Below are 6,183 nucleotides of genomic sequence, written 5' to 3' on the forward strand. Positions count from 1 at the left end.
GGAGTCCACGCCGAACAGGAGAAGACGCGCCGCCAGCTGGAGGGTCTGGAAACAGGAAAAGAAGAGAGAAGACAGCGTGGCAAGTTGAGTATCCTGCGCAGAGCAGGTAAGTAAACTCAACGTTAGGTCGGGCATTAGGCCCGTGGCCACGGTCGGGCACAAGGCCCGTGGGCAAGTTGTAGGGGCGCAAGGCCCAGGAGTTGGGGCAATAGGCCCTATGAGGTAGTGGGCAAGTAGCCCAGAAGCGTTAAAAGGGCACAAGGTCCAAGCTAGTCTGTTAGGTAGCGGCCCAGTGGCCGTAGTTAGGAGAGGCCACAGGGCGTAGTCAAGGGCACAAAGCCCATAGTTAGGCAGGGGCTAGTGTTCCCTGGGAGGCAGGGCACAAGGCCCTAGTTAGAGGCCTAGAGGCCTGAGCAGGAGGGCGCAAGGCCCTAGTCAGTGGGCTCAGAGCCCAAGGTAGAGAGGGGGCTGAGGCCCGTAGTCAGAGCACAAGGCTCTGTAGGTAACTGGGCAAAGAGGCTTAGGGTGTGTCAGAGGCGTGAGAGCCTTGTGAGTGTAGGGCGCAGTCCTGTGTGAGGTGAGTACACTGAGAGTGAGGTACAGTAGAGCAGAAGGCTCCTGTTGTTGCTGTAGCAACCGGCTGGTTGGCTAGCATCCGTGTACTGTGGTGAGTAGCTTGCAAAATACTGTATTACTGTTTTTATTCTGTCTGTACGGCGAATATTGCTTGTATACTGTATTTTTGGTGTGCTACCTATTTGTTTCCAAGTGCAAGACGTCAGGCCACCATTAAAGGTAGGCTCTTGTTCCCTGTGTTGTCCTGTACTAACCCGTACTGTGGGGACAAGTGTAGTTACCAGCTTACACATAGTCAGGGAAGAACATACGTAGTTTTCCCGTCCCGTAGGTCCCTGGGGTCACGCTGGTTTCCAGAGGGGGTGACTAAGAGAGAGAATGTGGCAGTGCAGCACAGCTTGATTCAGTTCCAGGGGCGGCCCGTGGTTCTGGTTTGGTGTCCCAAGCCCGAGTTCCGTGCAGGTTCTCTGGCGGTTCCGGGTGGACGGACACGTGTTCGATACCTGGGTGGAGGCAGTCAGGCGGTTGAGTTACGATCGGCTCTTCTGTGCGGCAGTCGACGCCTAGGTTAGTGTGCTGTTCCACTGAGCCTCAGTCGGGCCTTGTGCAGCCGGTCCTTAGGATCCGTCGGTGACCCATAGCAAGAAGACACTCTTCTTGGTACGACCTGGGTGAGGGGGTTAGTAACCGCCCTCCGGATTAGTCTGTGAACACCGGCTGGTGTTCCCCATAGTGGTTAGTGAGTAGTTCCCGTTAGTGCACCACACCTAGTTAGTTATAGTTGTTTAATTTAGTTGCGTTGCTGACCATTAGAGAGTTGTTAGGGTCGGGTCGCCTGTTGTAGTAAGTTTAGTGTCGTGGTTGTACACCTTAGTCTCACTGATAGCGCAGAGGGAGGCTGTGTGTTCCTTGTCATCCGCAGGTGTCGGGGAGGTGCAGGAGAACAGGACCAGAAGCGGGAGTGTCCTGGTGAGTATCACGCTCCATTCCCCCTTTCGGTTAGGCCCTCACAGAGAGGTGTGCGAGGTACTTGAGGCGGGACTATTCTTGGTCTCAAGTGCCTGTAGTCCCCCACGCCTTGGCAAAAGTAAAGCAAGGAGGCGGCCAGGGAGCTTTGACTGAGAGTGTCTTTGCTCATTGCCGTGGTCTTGGACAGCCCTTTCCTGGTAGGCACGGCCGTAATCTGTGTCTTTTTCTTAGAGGGACGTGGTTGGAGGTGACAAGGGTTGCGGCTGCTGATCTGCTGGGATAGGACAATGGCTGGGGCATCGGAAGCAGACAGGAGGTGACCATTGTTTGTAAGTTAAGTTTATCTGTGTGAGTCTGTCCTGTTCCCCAAAGGCGCTACAACAGCAGCTTTACCTGCTGTTTGGTAATTATGCTACTACTATTGCATGATTTTGAATTAAATGTGTATGTATGTTTTTAAAGATAAATAGGATTAATTGTTTTTTTCTGAAGTGGTCATGTTGGAGAATGTTTTGCTTACTCTACTGATTATATTATGATCATGTTATATCATACTTGCCAACTTTGGAGAACTCCCCTCCAGGAGATCTCCAAAGGTGGCCGTGTCTTGGAGGCATGGCCACATTAGTAATGTCGTTAGGCCTGCGTCCCTCTGCTATACAATGCCAATTTTGGCCTATTGTAGCAATGGAAGGGGCCTGTATGACGCAGATAGCCCCGCCCCCACCGTTTCACAACAAAGCCTGGGATCGGACAGCGCCTGGGGCATCGGAAGCGGACAGGAGGTGACCATCGTTTACAAAGTAAGTTCTTCTGTGTGCGTCTGTTCTGTTCCCCGCAGGCGCTACATCATCATCATTTATTTATATAGTGCCATTAATTCCACAGTGCTGTACAGAGAAAAATTTTCTTGAGGGCGCACTGACGTCAGACACTACTGCCGGACACCTGTGCATTCAGAAGAACCTCCTGTCAGTGTTTTGCTAGGATCGGATATGTGGACAGTCGCTGATCAAGTAAGTCTGTGTTTATTCCGGGAGACTCACAAATGTTTGGAAGCTCTCCCGGACTCCAAAGAAAGCAGGGCAACCTCCCGGATCATGCCACGTTCGTTGGAAAAGTGGGTGGGGGCGGGACTGCTGGCCCCGCCTGCTGCTGTAATAGGCCATAATTGGCAGCGTTTGATAGGGTGTGGCCTAATGACGCGAAAATCATGGCCACGCTCCCATCACGGAACCACCTCCCGGACACCCTGATGCCAATCTTGGCAAGTATGTGTAAAACTGAAGGGTGAAATTTACACTAAAAAAAGCCATCCATAATTTTTGGGAGCTCTCCCGGACTCTCGAGAGCAGTGCAACCTCCCGGATCATGCCCCGTTCATTGGTCATGTGGGTGGGGGCGGGGCTGAATGTGTCATCCTGGCCTAATGATGTGAATCTCGTGGCCATGGCCCCATTACAGAGCCACCTCCCGGACAGTTTGATGCCAATGTTGGCAAGTATCCTTCATACTGAAGGGTGTAATTTACACTAAAAAAAAGCTATCCATAAATATAGCATATATATTTATGAGACAAAACCAGAGAAACAATAAGCCCGTGCTCGGCATATCCCATATCACATAGGGAACCAACTGCATGGCAATAAGCCTGCATACTGTATATCCCATATTATATATGGTACCAGCTGCGTGGCAATACAAATGCCCATATATGTATACAAATCAAAAAGACAGTTGTTGTTTGCGCTTATCCTTAACACTGCATATCTGTGTGTGTCTATCAAAATGAAAGCTTGAAGTATTAGTTCAGATTTTGATCAAAATTTTAAGCCTGCATCTAAGTCAAGGGCACCTCATTATATGCAGGTCCTACACTGACCTATATGCTTTAATCACCATTAAAATGCAGTTAAAATCAGATGCACTCACCTCCCAGGTATAGGGGCTTACATCTAGCAAGGGCTGGCTTATGAGCCACACCCAAATGAGCCCTAAATAGACTTGACGGACAGCTGCTATGACAACATAAGGCAATATTTTGAGACAATACCAGAGAAAAATATATATGTATGCCCATATGCTGACTCATAGGCATCTCGAGTGACATACAGCTCTGCACCTGTAGCATATACACCAGATTTATGTCAGGCATATGTACAAACACATACACACAACCAGGTCATAAACAAAAGGAAGGTTTTTAATAATTGATAACAATAACACATTAGTTATTAGGCTTGATGTAAAAGAAAATAACAAAGCAAAAAACCCCTGTATTATATTGCATATATAATAAACTTTTTGTCTACGAATATAAGTAGCCAAAAAAATGGTCTAAAAATACGCCCTATTATATATGCACAAATCAGTGAAGAAACCACCTATCAGCTTCAAAGGTGAATTCACAGTCAGCCAATCAGAAACAGCTAGCTAGTGCTGGTGACTGTCATTATCATCATCAGTGTGCATCTGAAAAATAGGCACATATGTACACTGCTAAGCTGCAGAATACTCTGGCATCACCATACATATAGGGTCAGTTACAAACTTGCAAACCAAGAACGAATAAAATGAATGCGTACTTACATACGCCTCACAAGACACACCAATTTCAGTTTTACAACTGTAAATACAGAGATGATGAGTTTGCAAATGAATATCTTGTGCTTCGCAATGTCTCCTAAGTACATGATTCCACCTGCTCAACAGTAAAGTGTCAAAGTGGAAACTATATTTAAACATGAACAGGCAGGTTTCCCTGCAAAGCAGAGAGTCTGTAAGTTGATGCAGCCCTTGTGAAACTGAAAAATGCAGTATCACCACAAGGTGTCACTATAACTTCATGATACAAAGAGGATCTTTGTAAGCTGGACTGCAATAAAAAATGTAAGAAAAGAGATAAGAAAATGTCCTGTTTTTTATCCAATTAATTCACAAATCTTTTATTATAGATCAAAAAGTTATATAAAAAGTAATTTTAATTTACATTTCTTGTTTTTCACTTTTTTTAAAATTTAATTAATAGACTGTTTTGTTCAGAATTTTCAGCATGACTTAAATCAGCCACTAAAAGCTGATATGGTTAGAAACTGGAAATGTACCAAAATTATTTGCTTATTTCTATTTGGGGGAATTACCATAAATAGGGGTTCAGTTAAAAATGTGCAAACCAAGCACCTATTTTTACAGGACTGATTTGTGCATCAAGATGTTGTCCATAGGAGAGTAAGTAACTTTTCAGGGAACGATGAGCAGATCTGGGTATATGGATGGGGTTTCTCTTACCAATGTGGGATAAGTGAAATGATGGGCCTCATTTATACAAATAAAATAAGAAATATTTCAATCAATCAAACTAAAGGCAGGCCCAATGTGCCCTACGTTTCAGGTGCTAAATCAAATGGTAATGAGTCTTACTGAGAAAAAATATAAAGCTCTTTAAAGCTATATGCCACCTAGGAAAATGTTTCCCTATGGTGGCCCCTCCCCTTAAGCAAAGCCCCTGGGGCTGCTACAGGCAGAAGTTTTTACCAGGACAAGTTAATGTTGTTAACTTTTATTAAATGCCCATGGACCGTGGGGTAGGGGAGGTTGAATGATAGGTACAGTACTATCACAAGCCACAATCTCTTGATGTCGGCATGTAGTTAGTCCAGCTGCCCCCACAGTTTATGGCTGTTGCTGGCAGAGAAATGGAGGAGCACCAGCCTCTGGCTTAGGGGAGGGGCCATATAGAAAAATATATTCCTAGATCAGGGCCAACGGAATGAGGTAAGAGGGGTAAGCAAGAGGGGGGGCGCCAAGCCTGAGAGGTGCTCCCCTCCGCCTGTCATCCCCACTTGTCCACCGGCACAAAGAAAACACGCTCTGTGCAGCAGCAGCGCCCGGCCCCCTCCTCCTCCCCTCCTGCTCCATTCACAAAGACTGGCATGACTGACGTGATGTCATCATATCCATCATTTTCAGTGAGGAGCGGTGCAGAGAGGAGCCACAAGCCTGAAGATGGAAGACAGAAGAGAAAGACGACAGAAGAGACAGAAGAGAAAGAGACAGACAGAAGAGAAAGAGAAGGAAACAGGAGAAAGAAAGCCATAAAAAGGTAAATAAAGGAATGGAGGGGCACTGTGTAATGATGAAGGGGCAGTGTGATAAAGATGTCACCTGGGCACAGTGTGATAAAGGAGATACTGATATGGAGGAACTGAAGCATGATGGAGGGCACAATGTGATGTTGAAGGGGGCACAGAGTGATCATGAGGGTGCAGTAATAATATCACACATAGAGGGTTACCCAGAGATTCCTCCTACAGTCATTGTGAAGAGTAATGCTAAACACTTTAATAAGGAATGGAATGCCAATAACACTGTGGGACAGACAGGGATATTCTTTTTAATGTAATGTAGTCACAGTGCTCAAATATACTGGAATAGATCTTATGTGGAAAACTCACAGTGCTAGATTGCAAGTTTGTACATCCAAAGGTACAATTTTAGGGCTCTGAGCTGTCCTAGGCTACTAGGCTACATTCACTGGAAGTGAAATGGAGCTTGAGCATTTGTCAAAATTAACATCCATTGATCACTTTGGCAAAAAGTATTTTTATGCCGCTTATTGCTTATTGCTTTCATGGTCTG

The sequence above is a fragment of the Mixophyes fleayi genome, chromosome 10 (genome assembly GCF_038048845.1).
Source record: "Mixophyes fleayi isolate aMixFle1 chromosome 10, aMixFle1.hap1, whole genome shotgun sequence".
NCBI lineage: Eukaryota > Metazoa > Chordata > Amphibia > Anura > Limnodynastidae > Mixophyes > Mixophyes fleayi.